The sequence below is a fragment of the Nicotiana attenuata genome, unplaced genomic scaffold (genome assembly GCF_001879085.1).
Source record: "Nicotiana attenuata strain UT unplaced genomic scaffold, NIATTr2, whole genome shotgun sequence".
NCBI classification, from domain to species: Eukaryota; Viridiplantae; Streptophyta; class Magnoliopsida; order Solanales; family Solanaceae; genus Nicotiana; species Nicotiana attenuata.
The window spans coordinates 62223-84652 of NW_017673836.1; the positions used below are offsets into that span (position 1 = coordinate 62223).

General features: G+C 38.4%; 1 long non-coding RNA gene across 5 annotated transcripts; it reads left to right on the forward strand.

The window, feature by feature from the left end:
• Positions 1-5159: 5159 nt before the first annotated feature.
• On the forward strand, positions 5160-10127 carry LOC109217414. Of its 5 annotated transcripts, none has more exons than XR_002066632.1 (5): positions 5160-5945; positions 6209-6265; positions 6557-6656; positions 7623-7702; positions 9891-10127. It is a non-coding gene; the product is annotated as an uncharacterized LOC109217414 (long non-coding RNA). The 5 variants fall into 5 exon arrangements; XR_002066635.1 differs by having other exon boundaries at positions 5162-6006; positions 6239-6265; XR_002066633.1 differs by having other exon boundaries at positions 5162-5945; positions 6239-6265.
• Positions 10128-22430: the final 12303 nt, after the last annotated feature.

Below are 22430 nucleotides of genomic sequence, written 5' to 3' on the forward strand. Positions count from 1 at the left end.
TAAACCTAAAACCTCTTCACTAACTTGAGGCCTAAGAGTAATACCTAAAATATAGGGCTTAGCCCTCTTATTTACGCTTGTAATTTATATATATAAAAGAAAGTGAGAGAGTGTGTGTTTGGACAAAAAATATTGATCAGTTCCTTTGAACTCATATATTATACTCTAGTTTCGCCTATGCCCTCAAATTCTAAATAGAGGCTCCAATTCACTTAAATTCTAAAGTGGTAACTAATCACTCACATACTTTCAGATTAAAATTTTTAAATAGAAAATGTACACTTAAATAACCGACAAGACAATCTCCATTCCTTGTAGCACAACTAATACATGCATGCTTGAAGCAATTATTGGGAAGTATTAAACAAATTAAAGTATTTATTAAAGGTAGCTTCTTTTTAACATAGGGATCGGAATGAAAGTCGTCGTAAGATCCTTCTCCAAGAAGATATAACTTTAGTTAGTATGCATAATAAAATATTAAAATAAAAATAATAGTTAAAAGGAAAAACTCGTGAAATCATAGGTTGCAAAAAAGAGAAAAGTCTTAGATATAATATACTATTTCCATTGTCTCAATTTATATGACATAGTTTCATTCTCAAGAATCAAACTTCTTAATTTTAACCGCAAATTTGGACAGGATCTTTAAGGTATTTGAATAAAAATTTTATTTTTAAGAATTATGTAAAAATACTATATGTTACAATAATTACAATTAAAAACATTTAAAAGCATATAAAAAAATCCTGACCCATTTTGTATTGGTCAAAACTAGATCAGAGAAATTCGGCACGCGGAGACATAAGATCGTGGTCAGGCAGGCCAAGGTCGGACTGTCATCAATAACTAAGGTCGTGGTCAGGCAGGCCAAGGTCGGACCGTCATCAATAGCCAAGGTCGGACCGTCATCAATAACTAAGGTCGTGGTCAAGCAGGCCAAGGTCGGACCGTCAAGCAGGCTAAGGTCGGACCGTCATCAAACAGCTAGTTTGCTTTGGATTACTCAAAAGCAATATTCTACCGAATATTCCCTCTAAATTGTACCTTTTTTTTAGGATTTTCTATGGATATCCCCCTTATAAATAGGAGGGGGGACTTCCTAAAAGGGGGACTCAGGCCCTCTCCCTCTCCCCCTCTCTAGAAAATATGCAAACACATCTCTTAAAAGAGAAAAAGAGGATCTGTGATCCAAAAACTTCATGAGATCCAAAAAGAACCCTAAGATTTGTGTATTTATCTATCATTCATCTTTATCTCTATCAAGTGAAAGAGGATCCGCCTCGCTCAAGATCGGGTGAATCATTTCCTTTATTTACATTTTATTGCCACTTAATGCTACTTAATGCATCTTTATTTATGCTATTAAATCTGATAATAATCGTTGTCAACATTTATATTTGACTATGTTTTTCTATTTCTCCTACTCATCTCGGATCTAGAGTTAATTATCTTTAACTAGGATTTACCCCTTCGTCTTTATTGATTAATTTGCTTATAAAGTATTTTACAACTTTTAAGCCAAACACCAAACTCGGGAAATGCAAATTAAATTCTTGTTGAATAAATGGTTCCTTGATGCTAGTTATATCAGAAAAAATATTCTGCCAGACGCAAATCTAACCCAAGTGCCCATTAGAATAGACTAATTAAAATAAATTTAAGGGAATATTTTAACTCAGTTCTTAATGCTTAGATTAGAAAGGAAAAACAGTTAGAAGTTAAAATCCATTATTTGGATAATGAAAGGATTTGACTGTGGATTTATTGAATGTCATTGAATTAGCAAATACTGAATCTTGTAACAGTAAATGATGTTTGGTTCTCTTTCCAGAGCTGTGATTTCATAATATTAGACGTAGATGGGCTTAAATAGAGTGACTGGACATTGAGGATTAAGGGTAAATTTTAAAAATAGCCAGATTTACAACTGGTAGTTCAAAAATAGCTCAATTTCAAAAGTAATCGAAATTTAGCCACCTTTTATATAAAGATAAATCTGAGCGAAAACACTGTTCAAAACCCGGAAAATACTCCAGTATATTATGCTGGAGTTTCAGCATAAGTATACTTGAACTCCAGCATATTATACTGGAGTTCCAGAATAAGTATGCCAGAACTCCAGCATAATATGATGGAGTTCTAGCATTAGTACACTAGAACTCCAGCACTGGAGTTCCAGCAAGTATATTGGTCCAGTATAATATGCTGGAGTTTGAAGCACCGGTGCTCCAGTCTCCAGTATATTATACTGGAGCCAGCAAAGTATACCGGTCCAGCATAATATGCTGGAGTTCATATACAAGTACACCGAACTCCAGTATATTATGCTGGTCCGGTCTCTATTGCAGCAAAATAGTGGCTATTTTTCATTGACTTGGTAAACGCTGGCTATTTTTGATAGACCAGTCCGAAAACTAGCTATACCGTGCTATATTTACGAGGATTAATATAGCTAACTCTAATTTTTATACGCAAAGAAGGAAACACACAATAGCTTATGTTTGGCCAAGATGCTTTGAAGGTAGCCAAACTTCTATTCAACTTCCAAAATATCCTGCTCTTTTTTCGTACTTATGGCGTAAATCTTTGAATGTGAATAACATAGAACTAATACTAGATTTCACCAGGAAACACTGTTATGCCTTTGGTATTTTTCAAAATGGAAAACTTTAATTGAAGGATACTGCTGAAATTTGCTGGAAAATGTTTGATTACTGTGTGAAAAGAAGAGTGAACTTGCTTACCGAGAGAGAAAAGTCTGAGTAACTTACTTCTGATTAATTTGTTTGAAGACCAAAGTGGTTGAGCTTATGATTGGTATCCCTGTTTTACAACTTATTTGCTACAAGATTGGTTGTTTCCTCAACTAAAGATTGGTGGTACTATAGGATTCCAATGACGAATTAGCCCACGCCAGAAATCATTCACATTCGGTAGCCGGAAAAATGTAGAATTTTTGTATATAACATACAGAATGTATATATATACAAAAAATATATAAACAATATATATTTTCGACTATTATTTTGAGAACAGTTATACAACGTCATTTTTCCTCACATTATCCAAGACCACAATTGCATCAGTAAGAGGAATTGATAGCAACATTAATCATGTTATTCAGTGATTGGAATCAAGGTTCGCAATTACAACAACAAGGTGAGTTGGGCCAAGCCCAATCCCTGTTATGCCATCCAACTCTGTAAAGCATGTTCTAGGAAAATTTCAATTAAAAAATTAACAATAAATTTGAAGGTAACATAGCAAGTATCTATCTTAGTTACAGTAAAGGCCAATTTATACGGTTCTCTTGTCTATATAAATATATAAAAGCGGGACATAGAAGTCTGACGTGGCACATCCGATAGATGAGTATTCTTATTTATCCTTTTTCCTGTTTTTTTGCATTTTTCCAATCTTTTTCCTGCAATTTTGTTCTTTATTGTGATTTAAAAGCTCAAGAGTTGTGTTCTTCCAATAAAGATGGAACGGTTGTGTTCTTCCAATAAACATGGAACGGTTGCAACAATTACTAAAAATAACGGTAGCAATTTCAAAGGAGTGGTGGCAATTAATACACCACTCTTCCTCATAATAACCAACCTTTCACCCAGTTTATTCTTTATAAAACTTAATATAAAGAACATATATACATCAACAAAAAAAGAACAAGAAGAAGAAGAAGCTTTTAAACTCAGAATTGGATTTGCAAGAAAAATATTACTAGGGAGTTAGAGTTCAAACTTCCAAGAAGGAAAGGACAAATCACGTTTTGCTGGCAACATATCTGTTGCATCAGTAATTGTGCTATGCATTTACTGATAGATTTCATGTACAAAGTTCTCTTCTCATTCTTCTAATGCTCTGCTTTTGATGATTGCACTTTTTAATTACTAAAGGGTTAAGATATTTTCATCATATGGATATGGATACATTCATCGCGATATTTAGGTAAGTTCGATTCTTAGTTTAATCCATTACAAACTTTTTGTTGATGCATTGACCGGCATTTAACTATTTTATAACATTAGTTAAGAGGTATTATGGGGCTTCAGTGCGACAATCTTGCTTGATTAATCATGATTGAACTTTTAGAAAGTGATCAGAAATTGTATCTAATGTCATTTTAAGATCTCTTTCGAGTTAGTACATGGAATAAATTTTTTCCTCAAGCTAACTCTCTGTTACTTCTCACAGAAGTATGGCAACATCAACACTCAAGTCCAACATTGATTATGTGATGAACCAAAAAAAAACTCTCACTTATTTTTTGAAATACCAAGTATTGTTCCTTTTGATTTATTTTACAGGATATAGCGTCAGAGGACATGGAGCAATTACGTGGATATGATTTCAAGTAATATTTTTATTCAGTTAGGTGATCTGTGTAGCTAATGACATGAAAAATGCAACCCCAACCTTAATTATGACAGATTGTGAGAGGAACAAATGATACTCTTGAGGTACTTTTTAAAATATTTACTTACTCTTGACTGGAAAAAAAAAAGAAGAAGAAGAAGAAGAGGAAAGGCAAAAGACGAGAAAAATGTGTAGTTTCACCTATATTTGGATTAATAAGAGAAAGGATCAACTATCTCTAGAAATAATAAAACTCCAATAATGACAAACTAGAAAAAATACCTAGTGATACTTCATCTAAAAGACTTTTTGTTGCATTCATCGTTTAAATTTTTTACATTAAATCTTAACGTATTGGTCAAGATAGAGGTTGTATGAGCAATTCAATTTTGATAAATATTTTCATCTTAAGAATTTTGTATGATCATCATTATTATTTTTTCTCCTTTTTTTTAATTCTTTCCCCTCATTTTTCATTTATTTTATTTTTAATAGCTCAATATGTCATTAATTTCTTTCATCTTTATTATACCATTTATACTCTTTTCCGAAACGTCTCCTTCATTCCTAACGCCTCCTCTTCCTTCTTATTAGTTTGATTCTCCTTCCTCATTTAAACATATGCATTATTTTCATCCTTCACTCATATTTTAATATGGTTGTCTTTTATTTAGTAATTAATTATCTTTATATCCTTCTCCCCAGCACCCAATTCTACCTCTATTCGTTTTATTTTTCATTCACTTACATCTTTTGTACTCATTTCATGCTTGCATATGTCCTAATTTTTTTTTATATATAGGATAGCATAATATTAGTCGCACATATTACAAACACATATCCTAACATATTTGGTTATTTTTTCGGTTCGGGAGACATAATTTTTGCGGATGTTGATTATGTGTAATTTTTCTTTTTCAATTGGTGAGGTTTAACGACAATCTTATTTTTGTGGTAGTATCCTAACATATTTGATCATTTTTTAGGTTCATGGGACATATTTACGCCTAAAATCTTGGCAGATGATGGTCATGTGTAATCTTTCTTTTTCAATTGGTTATGTTTAATGACAATCTCACCTTTGTAAATACTGTGCATGGGGTATTTATATTGAATAGTGTACTTTGCAAATTTATTCATATATTTGTTACAAAGACAAATTAGGAGAACAAAAAATAAGTTTATCTTAATGATGGAGGAAACATAAGTTAGAGAGAGAAAAGAAGAATAGAAGAAAAGAAGGAAAGAGAAACAAAAGGGAAAAAAGGAAAGATAAATTCGGACATCTCTTTCTTCTTTGTACGGGATGTGTCAAAAATTTTGAATTTTGTCTTCTCCTTTTTCATATTTTTAATTTCCTCCCTTTTCCTTATTTTTTTTTTGATTTATCATAAACACAAGAAATTTTGAAAAAAATACCAAAGAGGTGTAGCGGGTGTGTGTATATATTCTATTCTATTCCTATTCCTATTTCTATTTGTATTTCTATTTCTACTTATATAGAAGAGCGAAGAAGCAGCTCTCCGTCGACATCCCTGCTTGCCGACGGAGGGCAATTGGGTATTTGCACTGTCCTATATTAGGTAAAATTCCTGTTGTATTCCGCACTAACTGATTTCTGTTATTCAGGGAAAGACTACTTAGGTAAATTTGTAATCCACTCCCACCGCTTAATTTTGCTCTGGTTTATCATAATACCATAATTTTGCTCTACTTCAGCCTCTTGTTTTCGCAAAATTCGCCCATCTTCTCTTCTTACTCGCTTAACCCTTGTGATTTTTACCGTGCTTTTTGCTTTCATAAATTGAATCCCAATTTCTGGAATATAAACTGATATTTTTGACAGTAAATTTACGTTTTGCTGAGTTTTTTGCAGTTTCACATTTGCTCACTAAGATGAAAGGTTAGTTTTAGTGTTCTATTTCTTCTCCTTCATATGGGTGACTTTGATTATTTTGTTTCAAGGTTCTCTTGGTTTGCTGTTCAAATTTTTGTTGTTTGTGAAACTCAAAGAACAGCTTGAAAAGAAAATGGGGTTTCTGCCAATAATTTTCCATCTTTGTGTGTATTTGAAGTTATTGTCATTTTTAAATTGGGGATTTTAAAATAGATGAGCCTCTCATTTTCTTATATTTGAACCACAATTCTAAGTTTCATCTTGTTCATCCTGTTTCTTTCTTTGCCTCATCTTCAGATTTTGTTTTATCTCAAGTTTATCGATTTTGCTGCTACTTTCGACATCATCGGTCAATTGAAGCTCTCTGCGTAAGAAACCTGGGTCACTGACTTGAACGGTATTTCTTACTCTTACCACTCTGCTTTGTTCATACGTTAACTTCTGGGTTTAAAACCAATTGTTTGCTAGATCTCAAAATTTTGTTTCTTTCACAACTTTGTTTTCAATTAGCCTGCTATGTGTTTGTGAAATTGCCAACAACATTTACTTACCCATCTCAAGGTAAATATTTTTTAGTTTGATTAAGTCCATTGAGTATATTTGGGGACGATAATCCTGAGTTTATGGATTATTTAGAACTCTAAGTGTTAGGTNTTACTTGGGGGTTATTGGGCGTTAATAGTGAATTTGGGGGTGCAGGCGAATTTGTTATGAACAGCTTAATTGAAGGTATTGGTTAGTCATAAATATTTTTATTCGGTCATGGCAAGATAAGTAAAAGAACTTGTGAAAGAATTATATAGAAAAATTCTTTCGCCATATGGTTTGCTGCATATGCCAGACATTGGAACCTTTATATAGATTGTCGGAAAAAAAGGCAATGAGACAATATCCACATCAAAGAGAATTTGACCGGAACCATTCCAAATTTTAAATAAGAAACCCTTCCTTATATTTTCAAGGTTACATATTTAAATTTGTTCAAGATTTGCAGGCAGACCGATAATTTTCTCATAACATAATGTTAATAAAGATTTAAACTCCATAACTCAAGTATTGATATGTAGAATTATTCAATCTCAATTATTCTATGAATCCGCGATTTGCTTTAGCTAAAAGATGGAAGTTTCTCTGTAACACTACAACTGGTTACCCAGTTAAATATTTTTGATCAATTTGAACTCAAAACGAATGTGATATTCTTTTGTAGCACGTTCACCGAGAAGAAACCGAAAGACTTGAAATTGATGTTTGATCTGCTTTAGCTAAAAGATGGCACTTTCTCTGTAACACTACAACTGGTTACCCAGTTAAATATTTTTGATCAATTTGAACTCAAAACGAATGTGATATTCTTTTGTAGCACGTTCACCGAAAAGAAACCGAAAGACTTGAAATTGATGTTTGATTCGCCAGCTGCACAAATTCTCCTTCTATTTTCAGGTATTTTCTGTCAAATTCTCAGCTTTTTCCCAATGAAATCATGAATTAGATATTTATAATTATAGGGTTATATTGGAGTTGAAGGGTCATTTGGTGATTGAATATTCGATTTGGTCACCTAGAACGTAAGGATCAAAAACTTACATTTGAAGACCTTGTGTCTACTCCATTTTCTATACTGCTTCGTTTATCAGGGCTGTTCTCTGTCAACTTATTTGGCAATTAATTGGGTCTTACTTTTCAAAAGGAAGCTATAACAAATGATTAGTTATGCTTTATCTGCGGAAATATATGTGCTTTTACCTCTTCATCTTATATCTTGTGGAATGGTGATAAAAGAACATAGGAAACTAAGTTTTGTAGGAGTGTTACTCGAGCTTTTTTGAGATTTGGCATATTTATCTGGTATTTAACTTCTTTTGCTATTTTGGTATTGGACTAATTTTTTAATTCAGTTTTGTCTTGCTAAAAGACCAACTTGGTAGTTAAAAACACGTGGACTAAAAAGAGAACAACTTGGTAGTTAAAAATACGTAGGCCGAAAAGAGAAAAAAAAGAGTAACACAACAAGTATATTAAAAGTTCAACTCATGTGTATCTGATATTATGAGAATGTCCAAGAAAGATGTTGTGATGAGTGAGGTAACACCAAAATAAAATTTTGGACAGAACCCCATAATATACTTTATTGAATCAGCTGAAAAATATATCTCTTCAACCTGGATAATCAGATAATATATTTGGCTAAGTTATGAACTTACAAGATAGTCTATCCCATTTAAAAAAAGAATGAAATAAAAACAAAAAAAAAATAATCAGAACAACTTGGTTCATGCTATGTTGTCTGCTTTGAATCTCTACTTTACAGATAACTTTGTACTTTTTTATTTTTTTATTTGGTAATGTGCTTTTCGATGAAGTTTCACTCTTTAGAGATGATCGTTATCTATTGAATCTTACTCGGTTTCTCATTATTATATTTTTGTATGTATAACTTCAATAGCGAATGATTCTTCTGAGTACTGAGGTTATTTTAATTTGAAGGATCTATGTTACGAGATCATGGTTATCTACTGAGAATATGTTACATCTCTGCCTTTTTCGAATATTGTTTCTGATAAATACAAAATCAACCCTAGTAATGTAGAATTAACTATCAAGTTTGTCTCACTTGAACTTTCAAATCTATTATAAATTTGTAATTGCAATTTACGATTCAGTCTGGATAAGAAGAAAATAGAAGATTAAAGTGAAAAATTATGACTAAGATACTTCAATATTGTTTTCTCCTTCTACTCCAAGAGAGAAGATGAGGCTATTGTTAGAAAATATAATACATTTGACTAAGAAATAGAATGTCTTTCTCGTGGTAGTAAAATAAGCAAAATTGTACATCAGCAGCAAGTTAATGAGAATATGAGATGATCAGAACAATAGATTAGTTTTTGACCTGTAAATCTTTGTGTTTGCATATCTTTCCGCATGAAGTCGTTGTTAGAGATGTGATGATGAAAATGTATAAATTGTTTAGCATACAGATACATACGGATAAAAAATCCCACAACACCAACTTGTTGTTGATAAATTTGTTTGACTTGTCATTTTATGTCGTTATCTATCTGTTGTATACTCTTTTTGTCGTATCATATTGAAATGTGAGAAAAAAAGGGGAAGCATTACAATGATTAGATAGTATTTGGTTTGAGTCTTAAGTTTCAGATATATTTGCCTTCTTATTAAAGCTTAACTGAAGAGAATTATCTGCGGCTGGCTCTAGATTCTCCTAACCCAATTTTGGAAATGTTTCTTGTGGCGGAAAGTGAGAACAGTAGCCGATACGGAGAGAAACTGTCCTTATTTGTATTTATGTCTGTTGTCCCAAAGTTATTTCCAAGAAATATCTATGTTAGGAATTCAATCTATAAATATGTCTTGTGTCTTACTTAGATATTTAACTTAGAGGTTAGATAAGGTACTACTTAATCAAAATGGAATCTCACTTTTTACTGGAGTAAATTTTAGTGATAGAAGTGTAACGCTGGTTCCTAACTTTTTAGTTCTGAACACACTTTTTTGACTCATTATCTGCTTATCCCCAAAAGCATATGTTGCACTTATGATACTGCTATTAGTTGTTGTATTGCAAAGCTTCGCCATATTGATGTGAATGACAATATCTACTTTGCAGAACAAGAGTTTCTTTTGGCAACCGATTTACCCGAATACTTTTGGTTGGAATAAAGGAGAGTGGACATCAACTGGGATTAATAAGTTGAAAAGATTTGGTACATTATACCTTTTCTAGATGCTCTCCAGATGAGTGCAAATACGTGCAGTTTTTGAATTTTCATGGTTAAGCTGTTGGCACTGTAAAGTGAATTACGGAATGCAAATGTGAATTAACTATGTTGGAGTTTTTTTTCTCTATTGTACAAAGGTCGACACCAATATTATTGTTCAGCCATAGGGATATCCATATCCATCGTAGCATTAGCACAATTTTACTGCTTGAGCGGGTAAAAACACGCTATAACACTAAGCCCGGGCCAATCCCATCTAGTATATGTATGTGTGTGGGGTCACGTAATTTGGCATATCTATCGCTAAGAAACACATTTATAATTATCATTCCTTTTATCCCTTCAATTTTTCTCTTTTTTGGAAATAATTAATCAAATAACATTTGTATGTACTATAATCTTTTAAATTAAATAAATAAAATTATAAAGGACTTTTTATATTTTATTAATTTATTTTTGAGACCGCGCGAAGCGTGGCAAATTTACTAGTTTTAATTATAATATTGTTTGAAAAGGGAAGTGATATGCATAAGTACCAGTAATCTTAGTTTGATGATGGAGATATGAGTTGATTTTAAACCTTTCTATTACTTCTTTGGTGTACTATGCAGCCTATGGGATTTTTAAACTATTGTTCTATTTCTTTTAGAAGGAATCTTTTGTTATTTCTTCTTACCACGGTAGCAGAATTGTTGTTCGATCATTAATCACTTTTCTGAAACCAATTCTATTTCAAATCAGATTTAACAAAGTTCTTACACCTTTCAATTCTTAAACCTCCAAAATAATCGCATATCATTTCCTCCTTAAATATGTATCCCATAAAATAATTACCTATCCCTTGAACACTTACCCATAATCAACAAAAACGAAGCTCAACAGATCTAACCCCTTGATTGTCAACAACTTTCCCATAATTAAAAAAACCAAGCTTAACAGTAGCTGAAGTCTTAGCCATTCCATTGCTGCTAAAATGCATGTGCAAACAACAACTTTTTTTGGTAGCAAATAGCAATGCAAAAGAACTGCTAATTCTTGGTCATCATCATAGCATTGGAGTGCTTTAAAGGAGTCAAGATCAAGAAGGCTATACTTGTAATAATTGACTAAGCTCCTTAGAATTTGCTTAGGGGTATTTGGGTCATTTGTAGCCAAATGCCCACTCTAGTATAAATAGCCTTTAAGGCTTTTATTTAGGTAGACTTGATGAATGATAAAACTTGAAGACATGCAAGTCTCACACTCTTTCCTTATCTTTTAATTAATGCATTTATGTTTATGCCTTTAATTCCTTTATTGCTTTGTTTATGCTTTCATTAGTGCTAAATTAGTCTTAGTTGGTGAGCAATTAGTAGTGAATGCTTAATTGCTTAATTACTTTATCCAGGTTTTCAAGAGTTGCCAATCTCTTGAGGGTTTTCATCCGTATTTGAATTGGGAATTGTATCTCATTGTTCTTCCTTTGTCTGTTTCTGTGTTTTAAAAGGCAGAATTAGGACTCGCCCCGGGGTGGAGCACTCGTGAAATGCCCCTGGACTTATGTGTGGGGCTTAGTTCCGTGAGACTTACGCCTCGGCCACTGGGGCTTACGCCCGGACACGCCCAACGCCCGGGGTATTGGGCTCGCCTAATAGAACTTTATGCAATTATATGTAATTAACCTTGTAAATCCTCAAATTTTCTTAACAAATCTTGACTATTCAAAATTACTTTTTTCTTAATCATATATCATTAAGTTGAGAGTATTTTATATCATAATTAAATAAAAATTATTGCACGTTATCCACTAAGACTGCTATGATAGTAAATTTTAAATAAATCTTTCATTTCAAAAGTATTTATTTATTAACTTCTGTTATGTCTTTACTATATAATAGTCCATAATTTTTTTATAATTATTTTTTCAAATATTATTTTGTTTACGTTTACGAGATACAATACTTATTAATTTAATATCTCAGTATTAGCTAGTAACTATTTATAAATAATTAGTTATCATGATATTGTATGGTGAATTATGTGTCAGTTTATTTACTTGTTAAAACTTAAAATAAATGATGCTAGAGAATCATATTTAAATTGTGAATTATATTTTTATATTAATTCTCTTTCAAATAGAAAGCACATTAAATAAAAGGAGTATTTTAAGTAAAATATCAAATTAAAATATTGAAATTCTTTCAAGATTTATTACTCCTTAAAAGATACATATAAGAAAAATCCTTTAGAAAATATCTGGCTCAGTTTAAAAACCTCTTTTGAAAATATCCTGTTCCAACAGTCAAGCAAATGAATGCGTAATCAGATAGTGCAAGTCCGCACATAAGTCAGCCCCTCGGGCACAGCACTCCATCAACAAATAACACCAGGGTATCTGGTAAACAGTGCGAGAAGTAGCATGGATGCCAATGATGTGAGAGTGCTGAATGTCATGACATGTAGTACAACCAGGAACCAATGCATGAATGCAATGCAATGCACATGACCGTTGCGGCGTGCAGCCCGATCCATTTGGGTACCCGCGCTCACTGTGGGGGTTCAGACTCCGGAGGGGCTCCTACAGCCCAAGCGCAATATCAATATAACACCGCTGCGGCGTGCAGCCCGAGCCATCCATATATCGAGAAATCAGTATAACACTGCTGCGGCGCACAGCCCGATCCATGCTCAGTCCAGAAATGCACATAAGCCCCTTGGGCAATAATAAAATAGCAGCTCTCAGCTCAAAACGTCAGTAAAATATCATTTAAGTTTTCAAATCATGAAAAATGGCTGAATTTGCAAAACAGTATTAAAACCCTGGACCGAGGTCAAATAACATGCAAAGTAATGCAAAATCAGTGATATCAATCCCTGAAGGATTCAAATAATCGGCACGAAGCCCAAAACATGGCAATCAGCCCAAATCATGATGATAACAAGTAGTTTCAGTCAAATACGCAGTAATTTCATCAATCGGGACGGACCAAGTCACAATCCCCAACGGTGCTCTACCCCACGCTCGCTATCCGGCATGCAAGTCACCTCAATACAGCACTATGATGTGCAAACCCGGGGTTTCAAACCCTCAGGATGTCATTTACAAGTATTACTCACCTCGAACCGGTAAAATCCCTAGCTCGCGACGCCTTTGCCCCTCGAATCGGCCTCCACGCGCGTCGCATCTAACCAAAATCAGAGCGAATACATCACAATATGATAAGGGAACAATACCCAATCGAAAACAATCGAAAATTAGCAAGAATCTCGAAACTAGCAAAACCCAAGCCCCGGGCCCGCTTCTCGAAAAATTACGAGATTTACATCACCGGATTCCTCGTCTCGCCACGAGTCCATACATATAAAATTCACCAAAATCGGATTCCATTTGACCACTCAAATCCCTAGTTTAACTTTCTTAAGTTTCAAGCCCTAACCTCCATTTTTACCCTTTAATTCCTTGGGTTTTCAGTGTTAATCCATGTTTATACACAAAAATATCATAATCTAAGTCCAAGAATCCATACCTGATGATAGCCCTCGAAACCCTCTTCAAAAATCGCCCAAAATCTCCTTAGTCCGAAGTCCAAAATGTTTCTTCTCTTTCCAAATCGTGAAAACACTGTTCACTTAAACCCAGCCAGGTCTCCGCTTCTGCGGTTGGGATACCGCACCTGCAGTTCCCGCTTCTGCGTCAAAATAACCGCGGGTATTGCTTCGAATGTCGCCTATGAAGGGCGTGATGAGATTTGGGAAGAAGGGCAAGCTTAGCCCTAGGTTCATTGGCCCGTTTGAGATTCTTGATCGAGTGGGAGAGGTGGCTTATAGACTTGCGTTGCCACCCAACTTATCGACCGTGCATCCAGTTTTCCATGTATCCATGCTTCGGAAGTATCACGGCGATCCTACCCACGTGTTAGATTTCAGTACTGTCCAGTTGGACAAGGACTTATCCTATGAGGAGGAGCCGGTAGCTATTCTAGACCGGCAGATACGTCAGTTGAGATCCAAGAGTTTTCCTTCTGTCCGTGTTCAGTGGAGAGGTCAGCCTCCTGAGGCATCGACCTGGGAGTCCGAGTCTGATATGCGGAGCCGTTATCCCCATCTTTTCCCCGACTCAGGTACTCCTTTCTTTTGTCCGTTCGAGGACGAACGGTTGTTTTAGAGGTGGAGAATGTGACGACCCAAAGGGTCATCACCTGTATTCCTACTGCCTCTGTACTTCTGAGGCGTGAAAACCTCATTTGGGGTTGCCTCGAGTTGTGTGCGCAGTCCGGGCGCGTAGCCGGAAAAGTTTAAATATGAAATTTGTGAGAAAAATTGTTAAATCTTGGTATTTAATTGATTAAGTTTGACTTCGGTCAACGTTTTGGGCAAACGGACCCGGACCCGTGATTTGACGGTCCCGGAGGGTCCGTAGAAAAATATGGGACTTGGGCGTATGCCCGGAATCAAATTCCGAGGTCCCAAGCCCGAGAAATGAATTTTTGTGTGAAATTGTTTTCTGGAAATAATTAAGGAAATTGGAAGTGAAATTTGATTAAAAGACTGTGGTATCGGGCTCGTATTTTGGTTCCGACGCCCGATACAAGTCTTATATACGGCTTAAGTACTTTCTGTAAAGTTTGGTTGAATTTGCACGTCGTTTGACGTGTTTTGGACTAAAAACTCTAAACTTGATGTTTTATGAAAATTGGAAGGAAATCCTGGGTCTTGAGGCCTAATTTGATGATTATGATGTTGTTTGGGCGATTTGATCGCACGGATAAGTCCGTAGGATATTTTTGAGTTTATATGTATGTTCGGTTTGGAGCCCCGAGGGCTCGGGAGAGTTTTGAGTAGGTCCCGGGAGATCTTAGGCTAGAAATATCAGATGGTTGCAGGTTCAGGTGTTGCAGGCCCCCAGCGCGGCCGCGGTCATTTTTGCGCGGTGCGCGTGGCTAGGTTCAGAGGGCCAGTGAATTCTAGGTCAACCAGCGCGGCCGCGCACCAAATCAGTGCGATCTGCGCTGGGTAGGTTCAGATAGTCATTTTTCTTCCCTTCCTCGGCGCGGCCGGCGGTGCATTTTTGTGCGGTCCGCGCCAGTCTCCAGCTCAGTATATAAAGTCGGGATTTTCAGTCATTTCTTCACTTTTTCAAAACCCAAAACATAAGAGGCGATTTTCCAAACGATTCAACTTCTTCAAAACGATTGGTAAGTGATTTCTAACCGATTTTCTTTACTCCTTAACATCCTTAAACATAATTTCAACTTCAAAACAAAGATTTTAATGGGGGAAATTGGCAATTTAGGGTAGAACCTAGGTTTTCTAAAATTGGGGGTTTTGGACCTCAATTCGGGGTCCGATTCCAAAATGACTTACATATTTGAGTTCATGGGGGAACAGGTAAACGGGTTTTGGTTCGAACCTCGGGTTTTGACCATGTGGGCCCGGGGGCATTTTTTACCTTTTGGGGTAAATTGATGAAAAAAGCTATAATTAGTCATTGGGTTTGATTTGTTTAGCACACATTGATATCATGAAGTCCTTATTGCATAGATTTGGTCGAGTTGGAGCCGAATTCGAGAGGGAAAGCGGTCGTGGAGGATTGTATTGGCCGTGGAAGTTGAGGTAAGTGTTTGGTTTAACCCTAGCTTGAGGGAATAGGAGTCGAGTCTTGTTTGCTAATTGCTAAATGATCGAGTACGATGTATAGGCATGGTGACGAGTTCCTATACATTGGGGTCTAGCATGATCGTGAGTCCTTATATGTGAGTTGTTTGGATATTGTTATGCCTTCCATGTCATTGATGGCTTCTATACGTGGTAAACACATTGGGAATGATATTGTGATTGTAGAACTTCGTGGAGCATTGGCCCAGTCTGAAATACAAATGGTGAGAGCATGTGAAATGAGAAATGCCTTAGAGCTTGACACGAGTGCTAATGAGAGTTAGGATATGAAAATGAAAGTAAAAGAGAAATAACGATTTACTCTTGCATGGTTGTTATTTGTTGTTTGTGTACCCTTGTTGGGATTTCTTTCCAAATACTTGTTTACTCCCTTGCCCTTTATTTGTGACTGTTGCTTGGGCAAGGTTGAGAGGTATACATTACGGATCGGGTTGCGCGCCGCAACAATGTTATATGAGGATCGGGTTGCACGCCGCAACAGTGATAATTGTGGATCGGGTTGCACGCCGCAACAGTGATAATTGTGGATCGGGTTGCACGCCGCAACAGTGATAATTGTGGATCGGGTTGCACGCCGCAACAGTTATTGATGCAAATGTGTTTAGTGTTGGTATTAGTTTCTCGTTCGCTTTAAATTGTAAATTGCACCTAGATTGATTACTTCGGATTTACTGTTAATCTTGTTATCTCCCCACAGCATGTTTCCCCTCCCATGCTGTTAGTTGCCTTGTACTTCGATTTTCGTTGTATATTTATAATTGCACAGGTTTATGTGGGGTCCAGTCTAGCCTCGTCACTACTTCGCCGGAGTTAGGCTAGGCACTTACCAGCACATGGGGTCGGTTGTGCTGATGCTACACTCTGTGCATTTTTGCACAGGTCCAGGTATTGAGCAGTAGCAGCAGCATTAGCACGGGGGCGAACCTTCTGTCTAGAGAGACCGAGGTAGCTTGCAGGCGTCCGCAGGCCCGGCGTCTCCTTTCTATCTTTACATTTGGCTGTCATCTCATTGTACCCGAGATAAACAGATTGTGTTTCTTTCAGACTTTGTATGTAGTACTCCTTAGATGCTCGTGAGTATGTGACTCCAGTCCCGGGGTAGAGACGTATGTTGGAAATTTCTGTATTTCATTCAGTTATATAAATTTAAGACTTCCGCTAATGTTTTTAATTCCATCGCCTTTATTTAATGCCGTTAATTGTTAAAAGGGAACACGTGTTTAATGAATTTGTTAATTAAGTTGGCTTGCCTAGCTCCTATTAGTAGGCGCCATCACGACCCTCAAGGGTGGGAAATCCGGGTCGTGAAACGGAAAACCATCGAATGGAGCTTCTTGATGGGATGTCCTCGCTGGAATGGCCAGAACAGCAGATTCGACCGAAGCCGCCCTCGATGATGGATGAGTAGCAGGTACTGCAACAAGACGAGCAGACGCGGCCGACCGACGAAAGGCTAGCTGAGGAGCCCTTCTCCGAACTCTCCCTGGCAACAACAAATGACGTTCAAGAGATAAAACGAGAACGGAAAGGGATAGGTAGGAAATAGGGACGTTCTCACCTGCAAGGGGCCTACGTCCAAACCTCTCATGAAAGGTCGACCAAGTGCGAATCCCCGCTGTATGGGGAAGGACGAGCTCAACCCATTCGCGAATCCCCTCCAAAGGCGGCGGGGGCAGTTTCTCGGCTGCGAAACCACAAAGTAGGTCAGTGCATACAATATGAAAGGCAAAAGAAAAGAGAAAAATTGGGCACTCTACTAATCAGAGGCGTAGACTTACGGGCAAAATTCCACACTTCGAGAAATCCGGTTGGGTCCGCCACGAGATGCTCGGTCCGAACATAGAAAAAGTTCTCATAAAAGCGACGATTGGTCCTATCGTCCATCTTTACCACTAGGCTTTTCGACCCCCGAGGACGCGCATGGATCATCGAGCCCCGAATCAACTGGGGCGCGAACAGGCTAAGGACGTGGCCCAGAGTAACCTCTCGACCGGCGAGCTCCGCATACTTGATAAACATGAAGAACAGCTTGTACAAATAAGGAGAAAGCTGGGCCGGGCATACCTCATAATAGCGGTAGAAATCTACCACCAGCATAGGAAGCGGGAGCGTGTACCCTACAAGAAAGGGGTAGGCATAGAACATACAAAGTCCGGGACGGTCGATTTGAACCCGGTCGTCTCTCCCCGCCGGTACCATCTCGACAAAGCTAGGAATGCCCCATCGCTCCCTCAAATCCGCTATCCCTACCTCCCCTATGAGGGGAGGGATATCCACCGGCTCCGCCCCACCGTCAGCCGTGAAGTCGATCGCATCTCTCCCCGGACGGGGTAAAATTTCTTCTACAGAGGGAACCTCTTCACCCTCCACCAACTCTATATCTCCGGTGGCTGGAGCAGAGTTCTCAGTCGCCGGAGGAGCAACAAGAAGACTGTCATGGGAAGAATCACCGGCCATCTTTAGCCTAGAGAAAAGAGAGAAAGAACTCGACGGGAGAAGCGAAGGAATCAAGGATTGCTACGAGCGAAGGAGTAAGATAGAGCTCGAATTAATAGAAAAGGAGATATCCTGAGAATTTTTTCAAAGATGAACAATAAAGTGCGAAAAACAAATGATAGGGTTTCCCGATTTATAAGAGGCATAAATACCCCGAGCGCGAGACCCAATGGTCGCCATTAAGATCCAATGGGACGCGAAAAGTTTCAGGTCCTCAGAAACGTGCGTCACAACGACTGCTTACACGAAGCAACGCTTCATTTACCAACCGGCGCTTCAGTTTCGAAACCGTCATAACCGTGCGCGAACACTGATCGACACCCTCGAACAATTTCGGAACTCACAACGCGAAAAGAAACAGTATGGGGGTCAGATTCCTTCCGACTACGCTGCGCACGTGATCCGCCCGTCGGAGTCATCAAAGTACGACCCCGCCGAACGGAGGGACTAACTGTATTGGTCAGAAATCTGACCACCCCGACCGAGGCGACCACGACCCTGTTTCAGTCACCGTATGAAAGAAGTCAACGGAACCATTTTGACTCTATCACCGCGACATTCTCCACAAGTGACGAAGGTACGCCCCTCACCCCGTCCAGTAGGCTTCCACAATTCTGACAAGACAAGTTATGTCTAAGGAAAAAGCAGTTTTCTTTCGACTATAAATATGAAGTGAAGGGAACCTAGAAAAAGGGGTTCGGATGGACTTCTTCTCCAAAAATTACAATAAGTGAGAGAACAAATAACAAAACTCGAGCCGGAGGAAAAGGAAGCTCCATCTAGAGAGGAAGAGAGAGAAACACAACGACTGTAACTCCTTTCCCCTCCAAGGAGGGGGCAGGGCAAAGCGGGAGATTTTTAAAAATAGCCAAATTTACAACTGGTTGTTCAAAAATAGCCCAATTTCAAAAGTAATCGAAATTTAGCCACTTTTTATGTAAAGATAAATCTGAGCGAAAACACTGTTCAAAACCCGGAAAATACTCCAGTATATTATGCTGGAGTTCCAGCATAAGTATACTTGAACTCCAGCATATTATACGTGAGTTCCAGGATAGTATGCTGGAACTCCAGCATAATATGATAGAGTTCCAGCATAAGTACACTAGAACTCCAGCATAATATACCGGAGTTCCAGCAAGTATAATGGTCCAGTATAATATACTGGAGTTTGGAGCACCAGTGCTCTAGTCTCCAGTATATTATACTGGAGCCAGCAAAGTATATCGGTCCAGCATAATATGCTGGAGTTCATACACAAGTGCACCGAACTCCAGTATATTATGCTGGACCGGTCTATATTGCAGCAAAACGGTGGCTATTTTTCATTGACTTGGTAAACGCTGGCTATTTTTGATTGACCAGTCCGAAAACTGGCTATACCATGCTATTTTTACGCGCAAAGCTTCATCATGAATAAAATATTTTCCATGCTTCCTCCATTTCTGTATTTAATTGCCATTTCTTTATCTATAAATCAGATACGAATTTGATTGATTTGGTTAAAAAGAGTTTAGCATCTTCTGACTCAAACACTTTTGAGCCCTAAGGCGTCGAACATCAGAGGCGATTTTGGGGATTTTTACTCCTGTTCCGTGATTTGAGTTCGAATTCGATTGGGAGTTTGAGAATATAGTTGGAAACATCAGTTTAAAGCTGAATTGGAAGGATTAGCTTGATTTTAACTGATTTGCTAGTTTTTGGTTCGAAATTTTGAGCTGATTGTGCGAAGAAGAAGAAAACGACCTAGGGTTCATCGATATCGTGAGTGTCTGTTCAAATTAGTCACTGGGGGGTTCATCCCTACACCTGNCTGATCGACACCCTCGAACAATTTCGGAACTCACAACGCGAAAAGAAACAGTATGGGGGTCAGATTCCTTCCGACTACGCTGCGCACGTGATCCGCCCGTCGGAGTCATCAAAGTACGACCCCGCCGAACGGAGGGACTAACTGTATTGGTTAGAAATCTGACCACCCCGACCGAGGCGACCACGACCCTGTTTCAGTCACCGTATGAAAGAAGTCAACGGAACCATTTTGACTCTATCACCGCGACATTCTCCACAAGTGACGAAGGTACGCCCCTCACCCCGTCCAGTAGGCTTCCACAATTCTGACAAGACAAGTTATGTCTAAGGAAAAAGCAGTTTTCTTTCGACTATAAATATGAAGTGAAGGGAACCTAGAAAAAGGGGTTCGGATGGACTTCTTCTCCAAAAATTACAATAAGTGAGAGAACAAATAACAAAACTCGAGCCGGAGGAAAAGGAAGCTCCATCTAGAGAGGAAGAGAGAGAAACACAACGATTGTAACTCCTTTCCCCTCCAAGGAGGGGGCAGGGCAAAGCTTCATCATGAATAAAATATTTTCGATGCTTCCTCCATTTTTGTATTTAATTTCCATTTCTTTATCTTTAAATCCGATACGAATTATGATTGACTATGATTTACCCCTTCATCTCTTTGATTGATTTGCTTAAAAAGAGTTTAGCATCTTTTGAGTCAAACAATTTGGCGCCGTCTGTGGGTATTTCCTAGTGAAAACACCTAGTTCTATTTTCGGATCGAAGCCAAAGAAACGCGAAGAAAGCATCTAGCTCACATTAGATCTGAAGGCAGCGCGTGGAGAAAAGGAAAATCGAACGAGCCAGTGAGGACTAGAATTTCCTACCCTACCAGCCCCAAACACTCCGAGCAAGGCTAAAAGGTGTCGCAACAAAACCACCGGGCAGGGATAAGGAACATCTCATCCTCGTCTCCCGTAGTTTGCCAAACCGGACGCCGGTGCAAGGATTCCCCGGTCGAAGAACCAAAGATCACCTTAGCACAGCCGAAACCCTCCCGGTTGATAGCGTCCTCAAAATAAACAGCCAGCCGTGCGAGAAGCTGTTACACGCCTACCACGCAGGCCCGAACGAAATGTCAGCACCTGGTGTCCGCAACGCTGAAACCATCAATGCGAGCAATGCCTGCCAAACTGGGACTTAAGGCCAAAGGCCTTCGCCATCAAACATTCAAAAGTTCGACCTCGCTCGAACTCAACACGGGCTGTTATTTCGATAAGTTCGAAACAACACCCTTAAGGCTAAGGGCCTTCGCCGTCAAAGATCGACATGTTCGACCTCGTTCGAACTAAGACAGGTTGTTACTTCGATAAGTTCGAAATAACACCCTTAAGGCTAAGGCCTTCGCCATCAAAGATCGACATGTTCGACCTCGTTCGAACTCAGACAGGCTGTTATTTCGATAAGTTCGAAATAACACCCTTAAGGCTAAGGCCTTCGCCATCAAAGCTGCGACAAGTTCGACCTCGTTCGAACTGGGACTGCTAAGGGCCTTTGCCATCAAAGATCGACATGTTCGACCTCGTTCGAACTCAGACAGGCTGTTACTTCGATAAGTTCGAAATAACACCCTTAAGGCTAAGGCCTTCGCCATCAAAGATCGACTTGTTCGACCTCGTTCGAACTCAGACAGGCTGTTATTTCGACAAGTTCGAAGTAACACCCTTAAGGCTAAGGCCTTCGCCATCAAAGCTGCGAAAAGTTTGACCTCGTTCGAACTGGGACTTAAGGCTAAGGGCCTTCGCCATCAAAGATCGACATGTTCGACCTCGTTCGAACTCAGATAGGCTGTTACTTCGGTAAGTTCGAAATAACACCCTTAAAGCTAAGGCCTCCACCATCAAAGATCGACATGTTCGACCTCGTTTGAACTCAGACAGACTGTTATTTCGATAAGTTCGAAATAACACCCTTAAGGCTAAGGCCTCCACCATAAAAGCTGCAACAAGTTCGACCTCGTTCGAACTGGGACTTAAGGCTTAGGGCCTTCGCCATCAAAGATCGACATGTTCGACCTCGTTCGAACTCAGACAGGTTGTTATTTCGGTAAGTTCGAAATAACACCCTTAAGGCTAAGGCCTTCGCCATCAAAGATCGACATGTTCGACCTCATTCGAACTCAAACAGGCTGTTATTTTGATAATTTCGAAATAACACCCTTAAGGCCAAGGGCCTTCGCCATCAAAGATTCAAAAGTTCGACCTCGCTCGAACTCAACACGGTTCATTATTTCGATAAGTTCGAAATAACACCCTTAAGGCTAAGGGCCTTCACCGTCAAAGATCGACAAGTTCGACCTCGTTCGAACTGGGACTTAAGGCTTAGGGCCTTCACCATCAAAGATCGACATGTTTGACCTCGTTCGAACTCAGACATGCTGTTATTTCGATAAGTTCGAAATAACACCCTTAAGGCCAAGGGCCTTCGCC